This window comes from Myotis yumanensis, unplaced genomic scaffold (assembly GCF_028538775.1).
Source record: "Myotis yumanensis isolate MYYU_CA2020_CCGP unplaced genomic scaffold, mMyoYum1.0.hap1 SCAF_3, whole genome shotgun sequence".
Lineage (NCBI taxonomy): Eukaryota > Metazoa > Chordata > Mammalia > Chiroptera > Vespertilionidae > Myotis > Myotis yumanensis.
The window spans coordinates 30043480-30052359 of NW_027223754.1; the positions used below are offsets into that span (position 1 = coordinate 30043480).

The 8880-nt window shown below is 45.7% G+C and overlaps 1 long non-coding RNA gene across 1 annotated transcript in view; it reads right to left on the reverse strand.

Moving 5' to 3' along the window:
- The window catches only part of LOC139004931 (uncharacterized), a 119111-nt gene extending 114985 nt beyond the window's left edge, over nucleotides 1-4126 (reverse strand). Inside the window, exon 1 of the long non-coding RNA XR_011470628.1 lies at nucleotides 3909-4126. This is a non-coding gene — a long non-coding RNA (uncharacterized lncRNA). The remainder of the gene's footprint in view (nucleotides 1-3908) is intronic.
- Nucleotides 4127-8880: the final 4754 nt, after the last annotated feature.

Consider the following 8880-nt stretch of genomic DNA (forward strand, 5'->3'; position numbering starts at 1 on the left):
GAGCACTAGGGATTTTTAAGACATTCATTACATGCCAATCTCCAAAAGCAACATCTAATAAGAGCAAATATCTTTAAAAGCAAATAAATACATTGAAAAGTATAATTTATTTTAGCCTGTGCACTGATTTTTCAAAAACGTTTCTCAGAAAATAAAACCCCATTTCAAGCTGTATGTATTTCATCCTACTTGGAGAAAGAAGAGGGATATCCATGTCCTTTATCACGAGGAAGATACAAGGTGGCCATAATCCCAAAACATAGACAGTGTGACACGGGGAAGCCTCGAAGGCTCTCAGAAATGGCTCTGATGCTGGGAGCAGAGTGTGTTTCCAGAGTATAATCCGACTGATACAGTGTTCTTTGCAAAAGGCTGTGAGGTCTTGGCCTAATAAGCATAATCTCATTACACTGCAAATAAAAGTTTCCTATTTATCTCCAGATTTCAAATGAATCTAATAAGGCTTATGATACAGTCACCCAATACCCTAATCATATTTCTGCCTATCTAAAAGCAATCAGTAATTGTGTTACAGCAGAACGTGCTGACAATACCTCTGACACAGAAAGGAGAACGAGAGCCCAGCTGTACTAATTAAATTAAATGCTAGGCTGATGGAATACATTTGCTGAAGCCGGGAGAGTATGGGTGCAGAATTAATAAGCATTACGGCTTAGAGCGGGAGATGATATCATAATGGATGCAAGGTTTTGATGTTGAAAGCCTCATTCAGATTCAATGTACCATAATGTACGGATCTGACAGCTGCTTAGAGAGGTGCAGAGCCTTGAACAAATTGCACAGGAACTTTCTCGTTTTTATGCTCCTCTCGGAGGGACATAACATCTTGCATTACCCCCAAAGCCTAAACATCGCCCGGGCCGGGCTACCAGGAGGCAGCCACAAGCATCTGCGATCTATCTCTCTTAGCCAGTTTCCCTGTCTTCTCCCTCATCTCTCCTCTCTCCCGGCTCTGAAACTTTTGTGTCTCTCCTTCTACACTCCCTTTTGGATTTTATATATATAAATATATGTGCTCCAGCGTCAGAACAGGCTGGGGAGAGATCATTTCTGAATTAGATTTTCCTACGAGGCATTTTCCCCATTCTCCTAGGAAAAAACAAGGCTTTCAGGGAAAGAGGTACAAACGGGCCACTGAGGGGAGGCGGGCTGGCTGCTGAGCGAGCTCGGGGCCTGGCAGCGGGGACCGCCCCTCGCGTGCTGGGCGGCCTGCTGGTGCCAGCGCAGCACAATCTCCTGCTCATAAATTAGCTGCGCTATCTCGTCGGCTGCAGCGCTGGAGCTGCTGTGCCAGCGGCCGGCCAGGAGTCATTATCATGAGAATTTTGACAGGATATTAAATTTACTAATCCTGAACTTTCCCGACTGACCCTAACGGGGAACAGACAATGCGGTGCCTGCCTGCCGGGAAAACACTTTCTCTGTTTTCTTTCTTCTTTCTGCCTTTTTCTCTCCCACCATCCTGCGTGTATCCCCCACCCCCACCCCATACCCACCACCTAGTCTCCCTCAAGTGACACCAACATTCAGGCTCCCGGCAGCTTCTCCCCTCCTATGGGGAGACTCTCTCCTAGCGGGAATCCTAAGAGGACAGCACACCCACACCTCTGTGGATATGTGTGTGGAAATGCCAAATTATATGGCTCATCCCTTCTGACCAGGTTGGAGGGCACAGCAGGTAATTAATGGGCTTTCAGGGCTAACAGGATGGGATGCTCACCATTTCATTCAGTCCAACCTTTACCCACAGGACATTGACACCTAGAGACAAACCAGCATGCTGGTCAGTGATCAGGCTCCATCCTCTACCCACACGGAAGGCACACACAGGCACGCGTGCACACACACTTGCACACACGCTTCCCTGACACGACGCCAGATTGTGCTGCCTCGGTCACCTGCGATTTACCGCAGGAACCCTCAGCTCCACGCTGTTGAAATTTCGGGAAGACCAACACACACTTTGGCGTTCCCAGCCTCTCTCTCAGAGATGCTCACTGACCCCAGCAAATCAGGCACTGCACGCACAAATGTGGCGATAGCAACGGTTACTCTTTGTTGATTCCGTCTATCAATAAACGACATCGGACCCCAGGAATATTTTTAGAAAGTTCCGGGTGTCACAGCAGCATCCGGCATCTTGCCCATTTATAAGCTCTCCGAGCTTCGGGAAAACAAAATACGCCACCGATTTCCACTGACGCGCTGCCAGTGTGATCTCTGAATAATTCAGCATTAAAACCCGGGCCGCTCGCCTACCTCCCCGAAAAACTCCTGCAAACACAGTGCCAATTAAGTTGCTGAAAACAGCAGATTTCCACTAATACTCTACAGATAAAGCTGACCATTAAATCGCAATTTAACATCCCGGGCAGCAGGAGCTGCTGACAGCCTCCGAAGCTTGTAATCTCATTTAACCCCCTCCTGTCAGGAGCAGGCCCGGCCCTCCAGCATAATGCGGCCAAATTAGACCTGACATGGCAACGAGAGAAAGAAAAACCTCTTTAGCTTAAAAGTCAGGCCACAGTGGGCAACCTTGACCTTCAGCGTCCCCTGCTCGCCCACTCCGGTCTCCAGGGACCCGGGAGACATTTACCCCGAGAGAGGAGGGGAGAGAAGAACAGAGGAGGTGGGGCGGGGGCGCTAGGCACAAGACACGTGGATTTCCCTGGGGGCAAATTACAGAGAGTTTTCCTAGACAATGGAAGCAAATTTCACCTGGGCTTTTTCAAGTCTTTCTTTGGTAATAAAAGATGAACCCCGATGGTTCTGTTCAAACTCTTTTGGCTCAATATTTTCCCTTTGCCTGCAGTGGCCTCTGACTTCGAAGCCGGGGGACGCCTCTGCTGGAACACAGCTTCCCTCTCCACACCGGAGCCACCATGCATTTTAAATGAGGTCATCTTAGCTGGTGGCTGGAGCCTTCAAAGCCATCGCCTGGAACTGGCATTTACCGGAGCTCTGTTTTCATAAGGAAATTGGGCCGCCTCTGAGATCCCTGACAAGCGGCATTCTTGACAGGGCTCTTCCACCAAGTCCACTTATTTTGTTAAGAGGGGTTGGGAGGGAGAGGGGTGGGGGATGTGCGGCCCCAGCCCAGACCCTGGGAGAGGATCTAGCCTACAGCATTCTCAGCAGTTTCCAAGTCAAACCAGAGCCCCTTTAGAGAGAGAGCTGCACCACATCTCACGCCTCAGTAACGATGACAAACTCAGAGATTGCACCAGAATGACTCAGTGTGCACTCTGTTTCAGAGCGAATCTGTGTCTTTGCTCAAAAAGAATCAGTTATTAAATTTAAAAGTGCTTCCCTCCCAAGGATAAAATAATGTTTTTGTTTATTCTCTTGACAACCACCACCACCAACAACACAAAACAACATAAACTGTTTTCAGCCCCAAAGTTAGAGGGGCATCTCCCAAAGTTCACGTTCATGTCTCTAGTGACTCTTTGGACCTTAAAAAAAGAGCAAAACACAACACCACACTAAACAATCCCAGCCTCTACTCTTTCCTGGCCTGAATTTCAAAAAATAGATGCAAACGCACAAATCAAAAACTTCTAAAAGTCCAGGGAAACTTTAAGAGAGAGAGAGAAAAAAAAGAAAAAGAGAGCAAGAAGAAAGTGAAATAGACAGAGAGAGACAGAGTCAGAGAGAGACAGAGCGGGAGCTGCTTCCCCTTCCGCACCTGAGTGACTCACTCTCTGTAGGAAGCAGTTCAGCAAATGTATGAATAAATTATTCCTCACAAAAGGAGAGAAAAGCCAAGATGCCTGCAAGGAGGAAACTTCTGGACCTCCCAGTCGTCAGCTGCTCAGCTTTGCAGCTGCCCCCCAGCCGGCCCTCGCTACTGGGCTCCTGCTGCCCCACAGCCTCCTGTGACTCACCTGTCCCCGCTCCCAGGGGCCACACAGCAGGAAGGCACTCTCAGCGCTACCAGCAAAGGCAGCCCTCTCTGCGGCGCTCCATCACCTGCTGCAGAGGCCAGCTCTCAGGTGCTGCCGGTGAACTCAAATTCTGACGCCCCCCCATCTTCCCCCTTTTGCTCCTGGCGTGAAGCTAGCTGAACTAGCTAGCAGAAACCGCCTCAATGTTTATTTCAACTTCCCGGGGCTGCAGTGGAGCGAAGTCCTGCCTGCCTGAGCCTTTCTGCAATGGAGTGGTTTATTTAATTTGTCAGTATAATGGGAGCGGCTGAATGAGAGACAGAGAATGCAGTGTGGTATAAAAGAAACAAAGGCTAAAAGTACCACTATTTTGATTCCCTTTTTAAAATTACTTCCAAAGTGTGGTATCTATTGTGAAGAATAATGCTGAACAAAGCACAGTGTCTTGGCAATATTCACAGAGCTTATTCACCCACAGCCAGTTCTGTCTGTACATTCAGAGGTAGAATACACTTATAAATGATGTATTGGAAGGACTATAGCTTCTATTGTGTCCCCAGTGTAAACAGAAAGGCAGACAGGAGCTGAATGGCATATGGGCAGCGAGGCCACACTGGATGCAACCATTCCCCCAGTTCTGGGGAGGGAAATCCGAAATCAGCTACCACCCCCCTCCGAGTCACAGTGATGAAGGCTCAGTCCAGGAGCGCCCCCACGGTCTCCTCTTCATCCATCACCCCTGATTTGCACCTGCAGGAACTTCTAGAAGGTTACCCTGGGAAACAGTAGCCAAGGACATGCCTTGCTGCCTCCACTCCCAGGTGAAAGGTGAACCCGAACCCTTCTGACAATTTCCAGAATCTTCCACTGAGAGGACACTCGTCTCTCCCACTGATAACAGTTTCCATAAGTTTCAGAAAACTTGATGATGTCCTCCATGTGCCCTGTGTAGGGGCTGCGAGGGGTTCCTCTGGTGGGCGGCGTCACTCTACATCCCACAGCTTTTTTGTTTAATCTGCCATGTTTAGCAGATAAGCATTTCTTTAGTTAAACGACTGCACAGCATTTGTGAGAAAAGAGCCCTGCTGGTTATAAATTGCACACTTCTACTTCCCTGCAAATTTCAGGGAAAAGCACTTTTTGAATATTGGTTTTCTTCTGTTAAAACATTTTTGGACACTCATGCCAAGAGGAAAAAACAATTTAGCGCTTTAGTAACTGTGATTCTTGTCCCACCTTAGGAACTGCAGAGAGTAATCACTCACCTTCCCTTTTGGTCCAGCGTCTGTTTAGGCCTCCTCTGTTCTGGCCGTTGTTTTGACACTGGGGAGACGAGATGCATGAGACCCTGTCGTGATGTCACAGGGGAGTACATTCCTGGCACTTATCTGAAGTTTGGACACTTTTGGTTTTTATAGAAATGACTGCCTTTGTGTCTATGTGGCTACAAAGACTGGTTGATGGAATCCACAGTGCTGGCTTTATCGGCAACTCAGTGGGCTCAGGATCATTTAGTTTATTTATTTTTTAAAAAGTATATTTTATTGATTTTTTTACAGAGAGGACGGGAGAGGTATAGAGAGTCAGAAACATCGATGAGAGAGAAACATCAATCAGCTGCTTCCTGCACAACCCCTACTGGGGATGTGACCGCAACCAAGGTACATGCCCTTGACCGGAATCGAACCTGGGACCCTTGAGTCCGCAGGCCGATGCTCTTTCCACTGAGCCAAACCAGTTAGGGCAGGATCATTCAGTTTAATGTCTTCAGAGGAAACAGAGCCAGAGTGTGCATCGTGGGAGTGTGCGGGACAATAGAACCTGGTAGGAATGTTTGAAATCAATTGGCCTAACTTTCTCATTTTACAGAGGGAAACATTGAGATCAATAGAAATTTGATTTGCTCAAGATTAGCCAGTGGATAAATTGGGATTAGGGTGTGGATCTCTTAAGCCATCCAGGTACTTTAAAACATTTTAAACATAATGGTCCATGAAAAGCAGTAGTCAATGATGTTAATATAATTACTTTTGATATACAGACACTTCAATCAACATCCATACTTCTCTACAAAAGTTTTCAGTTTTGTACAAATGATTCTCAGATCTTGAATGACTCAATAACTTAATAAATTATCACATTCGCAGTGACTCTGGGACTCCATGGTTTGGGGAATTCTTCATTTTTGTGAATTTCTCTCTCTCCGATGATAAAGTAATAGGTACCATTTGGTAAGCAGTTTGTGTTCCTTGTAACATCCTACAGATGTCTCAACCTCCTTCCACTGATATCTCTCAGGCAGTTCTCCCAGGGCTGCTGATGGCAGTACAAGCAAGTGGGCTAACTCCCAGGTACCGAAAATGGATCTGGCTGCTGAGTTACTTCCTCACCCTTAAAGAGAGATTGGAATATAACGGACTGTTGTGGCCCACAAAATGCATTGTTTCATGTTTTCTGCTTAGTTGGCCAATGATAAGTGGGTCATTCCAGGGTCCAGTGGACACAGTGTTGAATGGAGGTTAGGAAATGAGTCTAGATTTCACTGCAGGTTTTGGGGACCCAATTTGGTCTCCTATTTCTCCAACTTGAAAATGGTCTTGACGATTTTGTATACCTACTTACACATCCTCTACTTCCACATGCTTCCCAGGGACAGGAAATGTCCCTGTAATACCCTTTATCAGTAGTAACCTTGTGAAGGTAAATTAGAAATACGTACGCATTTTAGGCTCTAGGAAGAAAGGTGCAGTATACATTCCAGGTAATTCTAGTCTCCATTCGAAGGGGCAGTCAGCAAAGGTGGACATGCTGTCATTACACACAGCCCTCTTCTCCCGTTTAACCCACATTATCTGAAACATTTTTAGACGATGTTACATTATAGTTCCAGCTAGGCATGGAACGCTAGAAGCTTATCCATTTCATGCCGAGTTTTTTACATACGACATGCAAGAACCTGAATTTTTGCAATGAATGTGTGGGAGGTAGGAGTTAGCTATCGTCACTCAGAATTTGAGAGTCCCATTAACGCTTAAATAGCATGATGAATTCATGATGTATTTCTTGAATTTTATTTCACACGACTGGGTTCTGGGATGCCTAGATTTTCAAACAAGGATTTCTGCTTCCTGAGGAAAAGTAACCAAAGGAGAAATTCACATTATTAGCAGAACACTGCGTGCTGGGCTGGATTAAAGAGCAAACCATTTAAAAATCAGTCCTCTAGTTTTTAATTTTTTTCCAGCTCTCCTCTCTCTCTCTCTCTCTCTCTCTCTCTCTCTCTCTCTCTCTCTCTCTCTCTCTCCCCCTCTCTCTCTTCATATGCTTTAAAATCCTTTGCAGTCTTCCTTCCTAACTGCACAATATCAAAAGCTCTCTGTTCTAATCCTCTCCCTGGCTGCCTCAATTAATCACTTCTTTATTACAGGACTTGGCATCTTGCCCTCCCATTCACCAACAAGCGTTTCCCTTACTTTGCTTCCCCGAAGCCAAGGCTGCTCTTGTTCCCCTTTGCCATCTCGTCCTTCTCATTCTCAGCCTCTCATTTTCTTTCTTCACTTCACCCCCAATTCTTCACTTCATATTTATTTATTCTCTCAGCCTCCTAAAACTCAACTCTCTTTTTCGTTTACGCAGTAAATATTACTGCACGCCTGCCTGGGCCTTTCCCGACTACTCGGGGATGAGATCTGGTTAGTACAGAAGAAGAGCTGCGGTTCCTAGTGCTGACTGAGCAGTGACTGTGCCCGGGGCTGTGTTGGCCTCTGTGAGCTTTCCCACGGAAGCCGCGGAAACTCCATGCAGAAAGGCTGTCCCTCCCCTTACCTAGAAGGAGAAGTGACTGAACAGTTGAATGAGGTTCAGAACCTGAGGCAGTAACCACAGCCCTCATGTTTCCCAGAGCAGCACCCATCTCACTGACCCAATCTGTGAAATGTGAGCACATCCTGTCCACGGCTGGTGGAAAGACCCTGCCTCTAAGCACCTGGACAGGGCCTGACTCAGCCCCTGAGGTCTGCCTGCTGTTTGTGACACGGACAGCTTCACTTTCTTTTTTTTTTTTCCTTTTAAAATCTTTATTGTTGAAAGTATTACATATGTCCTCCTCCTCCCCTCCCCCATTGACCCCTTCTAGCCCGATCCTACTCCCGGCCTTGGGCCTTCACTACCCTGTTGTCTGTGTCCATGGGTTATGCATATATGCATACAAGGTCTTTGGTTGATCTCTTCCCACCCTCTTTGCCTTCCCTCTGAGATTCGACTATCTGTTCCATGCTTCCATGTCTCTGGATCTATTTTGTTCATCAGTGTATTTTGTTGATTAGATTCCACATATGAGTGAGATCATGTGATGCACTCTTCACTGATGGTCACGAGGGTCACTGAGCTGCCTGAGGAAGAAAGTATGCCACGGGTGTCAGCTTTCTGATCATCACTGTTATCGCTCATGTCATCTCCAAAATGACTGTTTTGGTACCAGATTTACTCAGTAGTAGCAAGTTAATTTTCAACAGAGCAGTTTAGTTGATAGTTAAAATGCTCAATAAAAGAGTTTTAGAGGTAAGGCAGTAAATAACGGATGTTTTACAATTTTTGATTTTTAGAAAGGTCTATTTTATTTGTGTTATTACAATACTAGAAGCCCAGCACACGAAATCACACAGCCCCGCCCACCTGCGCTGGTCTTTGGTCGTTATGGCCACTGGGTTTTTATAATATAGATATTGTCATAATTGTTCTACTTATTATTAGTTATAATTTCTTACTTTGCCTAATTGATATTTTTGTTTTTAAAACAATTATTTAAGTATAGTTGGTATACAATATTATAGAAGTTTCATATATATATATATATATAAATGTTAACAGGAAACAGCATTTCTTTTTTTAAAATATATATATTTTTTATTATTGATTTCAGAGAGGAAGGGAGAGGGAGAGAGAGACAGAAACATCAATGATGAGAGAGATG